Source organism: Lemur catta, chromosome 4 (genome assembly GCF_020740605.2).
Source record: "Lemur catta isolate mLemCat1 chromosome 4, mLemCat1.pri, whole genome shotgun sequence".
In the NCBI taxonomy this organism is placed as follows: Eukaryota; Metazoa; Chordata; class Mammalia; order Primates; family Lemuridae; genus Lemur; species Lemur catta.
The window spans coordinates 9,990,591-10,004,722 of NC_059131.1; the positions used below are offsets into that span (position 1 = coordinate 9,990,591).

General features: G+C 44.4%; 1 pseudogene; it reads left to right on the top strand.

Annotated features, from left to right (window-relative positions):
• The first annotated feature begins 267 nt into the window (after window positions 1-267).
• LOC123637640 lies at window positions 268-402 on the top strand (annotated as a pseudogene).
• The last annotated feature ends 13,730 nt before the right edge of the window (window positions 403-14,132 follow it).

The window sequence follows — 14,132 nt, forward strand, 5'->3', positions numbered from 1 at the left end:
ATCCATTCAAAAACTAACTCCATACTGACTTGATCACAATGGCTTTATGGTATAATGATACCTAGTAGGGCAAACTTGTACTCCCTGTTCTTTTTCATACTTCTCTTGAATATTTTCTCTCCTTCTTATAAACCTTATGATCATTGCTAAATCCCCTCTCCTCCAAAACTGGGGGATCCTAATTGGTATAGCATTAAAATTTAATGTTAATTTAGGGTAGTAAACGTGTGACTTATGAACTTTCTTGTTCACACATCCAAGAACAAGTGTATTTTTGGTTCAGACTGATTTTCTGTCTTTAAATAAGATTGTTCTTATAGACAGGTGCAAAAAATAAATCCTCTTTTGCAGCCTAGGGCTCATTGTTCAATATGAGTTTTGATACATACTAGAAGGAGTATTATGAAAAAAACTAAAAAATAAAAAATAAGATTGCTATAGTTTTCTTAACATAGATTTACTGCCTTTCTTGTTTTACTCTTAAGTACTTTAGATTTTCCAATAATATAAATTAATTTTTTCCCCATCAAATGAGAGAAAAGCCATTAAGTTTTGTACATAGCTCCACTATCCAGCCACCTCACCATATTCTTGTAAGAAACATGGTGGTTTCACTACAGTCTCTTGGGTTTTCTAGTATAAAATATATCATAAGCTAAAAGATGTGGTTCTCTTGGGTTTTCTAGCATAAAATATATCATAAGCTAAAAGATGTGGTTTTATTTCTTCTTTCCAAATGTTTGTAGCAATTATTTTATTTTCTTGTGTTTTCATATTCACTAAAACCTTCCTGACCATGTTAAAGTATGAAGGGAAGAGCAGGCTTCCCATCTAGTTCATGATTTTAATTGAAATTTTATTTTTTCCATTTAGAAAGACATTTTGTATCAATTTTTAGTTGTTGATATTTCAGTTTTTGTTATATTTAGCCTTTATCGTATTCAAGTAGTTTTATTTGGTCTCCATTTTTTTCAGTTGCTATTAGGGATTGCTGCTGAATTTTACCAAATACCTTGGCTTTTATTATTATGACCATGTAGTTTGTTAAAATAATAGATAATGTTTATACATATTTCACTGATGTTGAACCTCAGTTTACTGAAAAACAACTCTGCCTCATCATGTTATTCTTTTGATACATTACTGGAACCTATTGGCTCATTTTTAGGATTTTTGCATTTACATGTATGAATGCAGTTGTTTTATAGTTTTGTTGAATAGATCAATTGACACAGAAGAATCCTGAAAGATGATTTAAAGGACTATTATTGACAAAGCCATCAGGAACTGATGTGCTTGTAGCTGCATTTTAACTAACCTTTAAATAATAGATATTAATAATTGCATTGCTTTCTAACCCAGTGGTTTTCAAACTTTGGTATGAATTAGAAGCATCTAGGAAAGTTTGGGGGAAAAAAAACAGATGCCCAGATCCTGCCAGACTCCAACAAGCCTGGGTCTCTGTATTCTTTACTCCCTTCCAGGTGATTCTGACACACAACAAAATTTGAGAACTATTATTCTAAAATGTTTAGAAAGATCTCAATGCATTTTTGAAGCCAAAACAACTTTAATACTAAAGTCTGACAAAGGTAGGGCATTCTTATCTTTTTAAAAAAAATAAATAGATTGTTTCATTACCTTGCTTAAAAATTTAAATAGTTTTATTTCATTGTACTAGAACAAAACCCAAATTCCACATTCTGACCTATGGGGCCTTGCATAACTGAGCATGCCACGATCCTCTGACATCATCTTGCTCTCTCAGCCACAGCTTTTCTGCCCTCAAACTCAATAAGCTCCATCGACTTTAGGGTTTTTGTGTTCCCTCCACCTGCACACCCGTCAGTCAGATGTTGACACGCTCACTTCCTGACATTCCAGTGTCAGCCTAAGGACAAGCACGTCTTTCCCTAACTGCAGTCCTAAAATAGGTCCCAATCTCCATAACAGTACTCAGCTGTACTTTTTAGAGCATTCACCACTACTTGAAATTTTCTTGTTTTATATGCACCTGCCCATTGGTTAAATCTCTCTCTCTCTCTCTCCCCTCCCCAACCCTCCTACCCAGAATATAATTGCCATAACAGCAAGGAATTTATCTGTCTTATTTACCACTAAATTCCCAACACCTAGAATAATATCCGACATACTGAGTAAATGAATTGATTCCCTTATTAGTCTGTAGGCTTCTGAAAGACACAACCTAGTCCGGTTCATATCTACAGCCTCAGATCCTGGTATAAAGCATTTGGTCAGGACACATTTGCTGAATGAAGAAATTAATGCTTGCGGGTTTTCACTCAGTTCCAAAAGGATTCATAATACAGGATTGTTGACTTTAAAATATTGCTTTTAAAGCTTATAGAGGACTCTCTAAAAACCAGGAGGTGAGACTGGCATGAGAAGGAAGGTCTCACTGGAAGGGTCCAACTACAAATTCTAATCAAAGCACCTTTTCCCAAAGGTATGACCACCTCAGAACATACTTGCATTATAAATCTTACCCTGAAACGAGCGGGGCCGGACTCTGCCTTTCGGGGTGGTTCGCCATTGTTATACTTACTTTGTAGATGGAGCATGTTAGTGACAATAGAAAAGAGGGACTTTGGGATCAGAAAGGGGGAAAATGAGGTAAAATACAGAAGTCAAACTAAAGTAATTTTAGCAAACTCTTGGGAGAGATAAAGGAACTTGAAGAAACCTATTACTGGACCATGAAGTACACTTCTGCGTGTATTGCAGTGAGAAGGACATAAAAAGGTCTGATGTTGTCTGGTCAAAATATTCTGGTATGTTTTAGTGCCTTGTATGTTCCAGTAAGGTATCATCAGGCGACGCAGCCCAGAGTGGGGTGAGTGTTCTAGCAAGGCAGCATCGGCCCATGCGGCCCAGAGTGGGGCAGGAGGTGGGACGGAGAGTCAGTGAGCAAAGAGGATGGAGGGAGCCGGCCTTTGTGTTCAGGGAGGGCACTCGGGAATGATGCCACACTGAGTGAACCAAGGGAGTTGGCACCTGTTTCTGTCTCGAGTTTCCTAAATACCAGATGCAGACGACCAGAGAGGGCGCATGACTCTGCCAAGCCACAGCACTGAGGCTGGAGAGGAAGCCGGCAGAGTGCAGACCCGTCTCCCATTCCAACTTCGCCACTGAGAGGCGTTGGCCATTGCCCTTCCCAATGTCACCTGTCAAATTAAAGGGGGTGGGGGGAAGAGGGAGATGCTAGATGCTTTCCACCCAGACTCCAAAGTCTACTATTTGCAGTGTTCTGTCAAATGAGAGCTGAGAATTCAAGAAAGGTGTTGCTCAAAAGGATTCATTCTTCAAAAAATGTTAGTAATTTAGTCCTCTGAAAGACAACCTTTTCAGCATGGGAAAAAAAAAAAATCCAGTCTCGCAGCCTCCACAGCTCACCAGGGAGGAAACTCTTCATCCTGTTGTTTCTGCTCTTAATTAATTTAAGCAGCTGTCTGTTGTCTTCAGAAAATCATCTTCTGGGAAAGTGGAGAAGTTGAGATTTTTAAGCACAATTTTTTTTCCCCAAAAACAATTACAACAAAGGTCCTAGCAGTAAAAAGGCAGGACATATTCTGGAATAGCTGGAAGTTCAGGGGGTAGAGAGGGGGGTTGGAGTTAGAATTCTGTGGACCACAGTAATGCTCAAGGTTACAGAGTCGGAGCTTTGGAAGCAGGGCGGTGACTGGTCTAGGTTTGAGCAGGGTAAACCCAAATGGTGAAGCCTCGGAGGCTCGGGTAACACACTCTCAACACTGCTGAGCTGCCCAGGCACAGGGGCTCCTTTGACCCAGCCTGACCTTGGCGGTGGACTCCCTTTCAGATGACAGTGCCAAGCAGGGAGGACACGGCAGGTGTGAGCCCCCCTCTCCCAGCCACCAAGGCAGAGAGGGGGAGAGTGGAAATGCCCTGAGTGTGGGGTCTATAGGTCACACTCCAGCTCATGCCCTGACCTTTTTCACCTTGAGTTTCTGAGGTACCGTCATTAATACCGATTGTGCAGTTCATGCTCCAGAGCAGGGTTTCTCAGCACAGCTGACATGCTGGGCCAGGTGATTCTTTGCCGTGGGACTGCTTTGCACATTGTGGATGCTGAGCTGCATCCCTGGCCTCTACCTGCTAGATGCCAAGAGCACCCCCTCTGCTCCCAGTTATGACAACCAGAAAGTCTCCAGACATGGCCAGCGTCCTCTAGTTGAGAATCACTGCTAGAGAGTGTGTGTGTCAAACTGGCCCTCCAGGTACCATGGAAGGTCCCTGAGGACCATGGCGTGCTCTGCTTTGTCCCTGACACTGCCACAGCACCCAACCTTTGAGTCTCAGATTTGCCACTATGCCTCCACTTTATCATTTGACTACAAATATAAAAAGAGGATGCGCAATCTCTAAATGTTTTCACATAACTTATAGATTCTCTGGCAACATCCTAATCACTGGCAGTCAAAAAGTATAAAGAATTTCCTGGTTAGAATTCAGGATAATTGACAGGAGATTAAGAGCTACAAGGGTTGTCATGCATGCACCTGTAGTCCCCAGTGAAGCTGAGGTGGGAGGATCACTTGAGCCCAGGAGTTCAAGGCTGCAGTGAGCTATGATCAAGCCACTGCGCTCCAGCCCATGTTACAGAACGAGACCCTGTCTCAAAAATAAACAGGTAAATAATAAGTAGAGTAGGGACACATAAGTGCTAGTGGACTATTCCCTGGTCAATTTTTTTCTGTTTTTTTTTAAATTCATGTAATGCATGAATACATGTAGCTGTTAAAAATTCAGACACTGTTGATTAAGCCGACTACCATAGGTCCCCTTCAACCACCTCTGTAACCCCAGCCCTCGCTCAGGGGAAGACACTATCAACAGTTTGATGGTTCCCATCCAGCTTTGTTCTTGTGCATTCACACAGGCATACAGACACAAAAAGCTTTGTTTTCAGTGGCAGGGGAGGATTGTTAGCATAAGTGATACATTGATCTGGATTTCACGTTTTCACTTAATAACATTGCTCCAAGAATGTTCCATTTCAGCATGTATAACTCTAATTCATTCTCCTTTTGTTAACTGACGTATAGTGTTTCACAGCATGGTTGCACCATAGATTGCATTCCCTTGCTGATGAGTATTTGAGGGGTTTTTTTTTTTTCCAGTTTTTCACTCTTATAAACAATGCTGCAGGCCAGCCATGGTGGCTCATGCCTGTAATTCTAGCACTCTATGAGGCTGAGGCCGAAGCATCACTTAAGTTCAGGAGTTTGAGACCAGCCTGAGCAAGAGCAAGACCCCATCTCTACTAAAAATGGAAAAAAAAATTAGCTGGGCAACTTAAAAAATAGAAGAAAATTAGCCAGGCTTGGTGGTGCACACCTATAGTCCCTGCTACTTAGGAGGCTGAGGAAGGAGGATCACCTGAGCAATCGCCTGAGTTTGAGGTTGCTGTGAGCTAGGCTGATGCCACGGCATTCTAGCCCAGGGAACAGAGGGAGACTCTGTCTTAAAAATAAAAATAAAATGCTGCAGTGAATACCCTTGCAAATGTTTCATAATTTATGTATGCCAATGTTTCCTTAAGGTAAATAGTGAGAAGTGGGATAGCTGGATTAAAAGTGTACAAATAATTTAAATTTAAATAGAAATTATGAAATTTCCCTCCAAAAATCTAATTTATACTCCCACCAACAGTGAGAATTGCTTTTTGTGTTTTTTCTATTAATACTTGATAGTATCAATATTTTAGATTTTTCCAGTATGTTGTATTTTTTAAATGATCTCACTGTTGTTTTAATTTGCATTTTCTTGATTACCCATGATCTAGAGTCCTACTCGTGTTTGCAACTCTACTGCCCAGCAGAGTCACTAGTATGTAACAAATACTAGTAAGCATTTTTATAAGATTTCCCAAATACAATTGCAAGAACAAAACCATTTACTAGGCGATGTGCTGGGAGGAATACTAGACACTTTATACGCATGACCTCATTAATTCCCTCAACTGTTCTTTGCAGTATTTATTTTTCCTTCCCATTTTATGATGGAGAGATAGAAGCTCTGCAAGGTTAAGTAAATTCCTCAAGATCACATAGATAATGTGACAATATAAAATTCTAGCCCAAGCCTGACCCCAGAAACCAAGTCGCATTCCACCTTATCATCCCAAATACTGATTGAGCACTTTATCTGTACAAGGAGCTCCAGAAAGTCTCAAGGTCATTAACATTGTACCCACTGGAGACAACTGGGGGGATTTGATGTAAGGACAGAGAATCAGCACAGAGTGACTTTACTACAGGAGCTTGTAAGTTACAGCTCACCGAATGCTTTCTCCCCCGTGCATGTTTGGTACTCATGGCAGCTCTTAGGTAGACAGAGCAGGGCTTATTTGAGCACTATCTGTCCCTGTCTAGCCGATGTAGAACCTGACTCTCAGAGAGGTTGTTAGTTGTCCAAGACCAAACAGCTGGAGGATGAATAAGATGCAAAGTGTCCGGGGAGTGGCCTGGGCAGGAAAGACAATTTAGAACACCTAAGGGGCATCCCTGCAGGCTGGGCAAATAAGGAAGGTGCTAGAAGACCTTCTTCTTGCATACCCCGGCTCATGGGCAGGGGTATGGAAGTAATTTAATATCTTAAATGTCAACACCAAAGGGACAGAAATAGTATTTTTCTGGAGCTCAAATTCATAAAGGTAAAGGATAATCTGATAATGCAAACAGAACTTTGCGCTTTGTTCCTCTCTGTGCTAAGCATGGGGATCCCTCTCCTGCCCCTGCCGCCTCTAGGGGTTCTGGTGCGTGACTGTGACCTTGCACTCAGGACCCGTCATTTTAAAAGTCAGACCTGGGAGTGAAAGGCCAAAGCAGGGCAGACCATTATGAGACTCCTCCATTTCTAACTTCCGCCAGAGTTGGGGGCAAATCCTCGTCTCCTCTGTGTCTCCCATCCTGTCCTCACCGTCTGCACCTGCAAGGCCATGATCAGAGCGCTCTACAGTTTACAAAATTGTTCTCTGGCCAGGGGTGGATGTGGTTTATCTAAAACCTGGAACTTTTACAATTTCAGGGGCCTTCTATTAGAAAAAGAGTACAAAATAACACAGTTAAAAATTAAGTGAAATGAATATTTGTTTGGAATTGGAAAAAAACTTTACAAATTTCAAAACATCAAAAGCAGAAAAATACAGTAAATGTTGCAAAATCTAGAAAACAGCATAGTCTTTATTTCTAATTATCTGCCTGATACATCTTTACAATCCTTCTACATTTTGATCCGCACACCCTTGGATCCTCTTTTCATATGTTCTCAATGATTTACTATGCCTATTTGTATAGAAACAATAAAAAATAAATTCAGTTTCTCATCTAGCTTGATTGATTAAAACTTATTTGTTAGCAGTAGTATTTGGGATGTACAAAACGTGCCTTTACACACAGACGCACCTGCTAAGCGCAGTGCCACTGCGACAGTGGCCCTCGCCCTGAGCCTCTGCTTGGATACACTTTACAAATACAAGTATTTTGACCAATCTAGTCCATATAATTCCCATCAAACAACAAGAGTACGGTGGGTTCATAATTTTATACGTACATCATCTCAACAGGAGAGAACTTCCATCTGACTATCAGCTGAGAACCAAACATCTCACTTAGAGTCTTGCACAGCTCGTGATTGGAAGAATTTCCCACAGACTAGTGTGGACTCTACACATCACACACCTCATTTCTCCTGCATCATCTTATGCCTGGTGCCATCAGACATGTCATATTTTTATGTGACCTTACACCTTTGTGTCTTGATACCAGGTGGGTCAGCACAGGGAACTGTAGGAAGATTTCTGGAAGCCCTTCCTCCCCCAGAATAAGCAGCAATAATGTAAATATCCCCAAAAGTGACTAAGACCACATGACTGTATGCCACTGAACTCAAGCAAACATGCCCCCAAATCAAGTGTCCTCTGACCAACCCCAGAAAGGCTTACAGCCCCTCCCTGCCACCTGGCCTAAGGGTAAGTCAGAATGGAAAGAGACAATGATCGCAACCAATTGCAAATACAATATCTTTTGCAAATTTTACAAAAAGACATCATCATGTGAACATATAGCAAGGCCCTGAAGCGTCATCTTCGTTAGTCTAGTGATAAATCCCTCTCTGCTCTGGCTCCTGACATAGTCCTAGTTCCATAGAAAACTCTACAGTTAAAACTATGTAACGGTGACTGACCGCTTGTGACAACAGAAATAGTGGGCACGGAAGACATAAATTTGAATACAGGCCCTGACTCTGACTAGCTGGGTGTCTTCGGACAAGTGACTTACCTGCGTTTGATGCTCAGTTTCCTAATCTGTAAAATGGAAGCGATGATACCAATCTCTGAAGGTTGGTTGAAGATTAAACAGGAGAAAACAGGTGAGACCCTGGAGCATGAAGCTGGCCGGCAGGCTCCCGGCGTTCTGCAGTTGCACACTGAATGAACAAGTTGAAAACCGGGACGTCTGGAAGCCAGACCCTGGCTTCCTGTGCTAACAACCTCTAAGGTGCCTTCAGCTCAGAAACACTCCATGATTCAAAATCCCCATAGAGAAAAGTCAGGGAAGGACTTAAAGAAATTGTTACATATGATTCTTCACAGGCGCATCTCTGGCTCTGTGTGGGTCAAAGAAGATTAAGGGCTCCTGGAAATTCAAAGGCTGAGTACGTCAAATCCTATCCCAGGAGCCAAGCGGGGAGGGTGCGCTACAGCTCAGCATTCTGCGCACAAGCCAGGAGTTTTTTAGACAAGCGTTCCAGGGGAAGCTAACACAGGGTGAAGGGTTTCTAGAAAGCTGTGACTTTAAAACAGATCCACTGAAGCACAGAGAGCTGAGCTCTGCTCAGGGCCTGCATACCCAACGGCCCCCTCCCCGAGGCTGCTGGAAACCAGTTCCTTCCTGCAGCCTCTGGAAGGCCCAGGGAACTCAGGAAGGGCAGCCCTGGAAGCTGCTCCTCACCTGACCCCTGACCCCTGACCTCCTTCCCAGCCTCTCCCCTACGCTCTGCTAAAGGTGAGGAGGTGAGGATATGTCTGCACTTAGTGGGGAACAAATTAAGTGACAGCTTAAACCTTGCAGCAGGTCAGGCAGGTGGTGATGTGAGTGATGCACCTTCAAGATGGTGATCCGTCTTCTCTGTCTCCGAGAGAGAAAGGCAGATCCACAGAGGCAGAGAGTGATGATGGCGGAACCAGGGAGGGCTGCTCCTGCTTGGGGCCTTCCAGGAAGGTCCCCTGGAGCTCCAAGCACCAGCAAGGAGCAGCATCCTCACAGCCACAGGTGGCCTTGACAGTCCCGGCTGCGTTTCCCCTCTGCACAGTCACCTCATTGCCGGTACCTACTGCGTCCCCTTACGTGTCAGGTGCCGGGCATATGCTTTCTCTCATTGAGCCTCGCCACAGGCCCACAAGGTGAGGATTATTACAGGTGGGAACAATGAGGCTCAAAGAGGTTAGTGACTCGCCCAGGGTCACACAGAGGCTGAACTCACAACTAGGCAAAGATCTCTGATTACCTTGCCAGGCAGTAAGTTCAATCTAATACTCGCATATCTCAAATGCTTTCTCTTTCAACAGTTCGTTTTCATTGAACTACTACCTAATTAAGTCTTCTCTCCCAGGCTAATCCCCTGCAATCTAACCTGCATATCACTGGCGGATTCAATGTCGGCCCCGACCCACAATCCTTCAGTAGGAGTTCCCCTTAAAGTCAAAGCCCGAATTCCAATATTCACATCGCTCTTTGTTCAAGGCAGACTGAGCTGTGTGTTCCCTGAGCAGAAACCCTACCTCACACCATCGGGACTGCGGGGCCACACCTGTGGGCTCACCTTGCTGGGCTCGAGGCCTGTGTGAGAACAGAGAGGCCTTTCTGGAGGAAGGGAGAGCTGAGTCTCACAGTGGGAGGTTCAAGAACTTGCTTGGGAATCAAAGTGTCAAGTGAGCAAGTGTCCCTGAGGTCCATCCTTGGGGGAAACTGGGAGCCACAGACAGGTGCCAACAATGGTATAAACTCGAAGATTCGGGAGCATTTTGTTCTCCCACGTCTGTTCCCTACATTTGTACCTTTTCCATAAAAACCCTTGTCACAAAAGCAGCTGTAGGGCGGGAGGGCCAGAAGGATGACGAGGCAGCATCCTACTCTGCAGCGTGTGGACGGGTCCCCGAGGAAGAGGGTGGCCGCGGAAAGGGGAACAAACCAGGCTGAACGGCTGGGGTGGCAGGAAGGGAAGGTCAGACAGGGGCAGAGAAACGGTGTAGTGGTCAGCTGTGGGGAGGGCCAGCCCGTGCGGGGAATCGGCTGCGGACAGCAGTAAGTGATCTTTGACTGCACACCCAGGAAGAACAAATGAATCCTGAACATGCGAAGAAATCCACTGCTGCCCGCAGCTGTCGGACGGTGGTTCCGTATAAATAAATCCGCACGGCGCATCTGGGCCACGCACCATCTGTACTGTGAGCAACGGCGACTGCCTTGCTTCCAAGGGCTCTGCTTTTTTCTTTCTTTCTTTCTTTCTTTTTTTTTTTCTCTTTTCCATACTAAATGGAAATAAGTCCTGGGATGGTGGGACCATTTTCAGGCTTGAGAGCACACGTTCCAAGGGAGACTTTGGAACAGACTTTATTTTAGTGAGTAAAAGTGAAGAGAGAAACGAAGGTGATTTGTGCTTGGGCTCCACATGTTTCTCTATTTGCTCTAAACAGAGACAGTATTTAATAGCACATGTGGCTTCTAAATCCTCCTGATATTTCTGGAGCTGAGAATTGCTGGAGGCCTCACGTAAAACCTTAGTCCAAATTGGTTTCTTTTATAAGAAAGGGAATGACAAGGAAGGGGGCGAACCTGGGCAGCCAGTGGCATTTGTCCTCGGTCCTCGTCTCTAAGTGTGTAATTGCTATCCTCAGAGCTGGAAAATGCAAAGGGGTGTCAAGAATAGTTCGAACCCCAAAAGTGACAATATCATGCGCTGGCTGGAGCTGAGTATTGGAGCAGTAATAACCCTAATTTAGTTTAGGTTCTACTTATTATTATCATGCAGGTTGTTAATTGGAATTGAAGAAAGAAAATTGCTGGGAGAAGGAAGTAGAGAGACAAAATTACTCCAGGAAATTGGGAAATAGGTGAAGTGAACAACAATCAGGCTAACATATAATAACTTCCAGGGAAGAACAGAGAAGAAAGGGGACATAAGTGTTTTATGCAGAGGCTCAAAGGAAGCCCTGCTGGCAACGGCCCTGCTTGCATTTCTTCTGATGGATGACTCAGACTGAGACGAGCACATTCCCTGCCTATTCTCCATGAGAGGAGCTTGGCAGGGCTGTGAAGTGACTGTACCCCCTTCCTGACGAGAGAAACCATTCCAAGCCAGGCCCCAGGGAAGCCAGACACCCAGGGGAACCCTGGCCTCCTGCCAACAGCAGTTGACTCAATAGATGGAGAGATCCTGGAATTGCGCATGTCAATTAATAACTGCATTTGGCAAAACCATAACTCGTGGCTTAAACCAGAAAGCACCAATCTTTTTCGGTAAGAGGCCGGATAGTAAATATTTCAGCATTTTTGGGCCACGTGGTTTCAGATGAAATGACTCACCTCTGCCACTGCAGTATGAAGACAGCCAGAGACAATAAGTACATAAACAAATGGGTGTGGCCACGACCCAATAAAACTTGATCTACAAAAGCAGGCAGCAGACCACATTTGGCCCATGGGCCATAGTCTGCCAACCCTTGATGTAAATAATGACAGCAAATCCTACTTGCCAGCACTTTAGCATTTACATGGCACCCTTCCTTGCTTTGTCACTGGGTCACCTCTGCAACCCCTGAGGAGGCAGAGCAGGGATCACTAGACTCATCTGACAGATGAGGAATTGGGGTTCATTGAAGACAAGTGCATTGCACAAGGCCACACAGTCTGTGGACAACAAAAACCAGGCCATCACCTCCCTGTGTGCCTTGGAGCCCTGCACGTTTGGCCCAGCTCCTAGCCCTGCGGAGGACCCCTACCTTCCCAGGACCTCCAGCTGGGCAGCTGCTTCTACAGTACTCTCTCTCCACGGCCCACCTTGGCTTGGGTGGGAGGCAGCTTCTCCCTCCCTCTCCCTGTGTCTCCTCACTGCTGCCCAAATGAGCTTCCAAAAAGCCATGTTTGAGCATGTCACTGTCCTGCTAAAACCTTTCAATATATCCCCATGACCTACAGGCTAAGGTCCCACCTTCTTGGCTCAGGACACAGGGCTCTCTTGGCTCTGGCTTTTGCCTGACTCTTCATCCTCACCCCTTGCCATGATCCCCTAAACCTCAGCAATTTCACACAGCGTGGCATGCCTCCAAGTCATCCTGCTATGGCACACCTCTGCACCTTTGTCCATACCGCTCCCCGTGCCAGAAAGCCTAACCTGCCCTCCACCGCTTGCTCACACCAGGATTTCTTTGCTAAGGAGGCTATATGGGTATAGAGGATTTAGGTTCTAAGTCTGGCTCTGCCAGGAACTGGTGGCCCTCTACTGATGAGCCCACCTTCTGACCCCATCCCACACTCAGCCACCAGGGCTCCCGGGGGATTATAGTAAACCCTCCTCTGTCTGTTGTCTACAAACTCGACCCGTTCAGGCAGAGATCCTCTTGGTAACCTTTCTATTCCCAAGCACGTGCCAGTGCTTGGTACAGAGCAAAGAAACAGTGCCTGTTGATTGACTGGATGGATAAATGGATGACTCATGAAAGATGTTCACAGATGAGGAAACTGAGAAATTGTCACACAGAATTTTACTAATAAAGGAGTTAGGCTGAACAGAGAGAAAAGTTTAAAACTTTGCTACTATATACCATTTAGACAATTCCTCAGTTGTGTTTCCAGTTATTTAGATTCCAAATGACAAAATTAGCATTCTGTAAGACTACTTGTTCATATGCTGATGCTGCACAATTTGCAGGTAGGTAAGGTGGGGGGAGGTCTTTGCACGGTTGAGTTCCCTCACACTGATGAAGAATCGGGGACAGCTGACTTGACAATAAACTCCCAGCTCAGAACCCCACAGTCCAATTATTTTAGCTATATTCAAGCCTATTGACATTATGCATACAGAAGAATGAACAGCAAAACTGTATTAATGAGGTTTTTTTATAAGATAGAAAAATAAATGGAATCTGCAGCAAAGCATACTGACAGGGACTCAGCAGAGTATAGAACTGAAATTTTGCAAAATAAATAGAATGGCAGGGTTCTTTTCTGGTGTGGCCATGGAACATAGGGAAACCCTATGAGTTGGAACCCCAAGGTCTTTTGTCCTGACTCAGACCTCGGCAAGTCACTTTACTTACATAAGACTCAGTTTTCCCCTCTGCACAATGGGGGTGATGGTCTATGCCCCACTTACCTCGCAGTGTGATCGTGAGGGTTACATGAGATGATGGCTGTAACCTCATTCTCCAAATTGTAAATAACTGTAAAGAGGTGAGGAGTTACCCGGTCGTTCCTGCTTCTCTTCAGTCTGGCCATTATTTTCCACTAAAGGACAGCAGGATGCTTCACATAGAAAGATGGTGCTTTGAACATCTAGCCTTGTGTTTGAAATGAAACACAAATGCATTTGCTAGCACATAACAGTCAAATGTCATATGCTAATCGGAGCTCCCTAAGGGATGGTGTATCGAAATCAGATTTCAAGGGAAAGAGCATGTTCTGGCCAATTAGCAAAGACTGATCAATTTCTAAATATGATCTCCCAAAATAAATATCAAAATCTCGATCATGTATTTTCCAACCTTCCTGCAGCATGCAAATTAGACAAGTCAATCCGGGGAGCACTAATTGACCACCAACACCATGTCAGGCACTGTGCTGGGATCTAAAAATGCAATACCACAGGATGCTGAGCCCACAGTCCAACAGAGCAACAGTCAAGAAAACAAAGTATTCCAGCACCGTGTGAGAGGAGCCGACGCCGAGGCCCGAGCAGAATGCCGGGGAAGCAGCAAGAGAGAAGCGTTTCTCTGCATATTTGTGGGCAATAATTTTCCAAACCACCAGCAGCACCGCTGTCCACGGCACAGCTGGAGTGGCCTCTGTGTTTCATTTCATCTGAGAGCATGC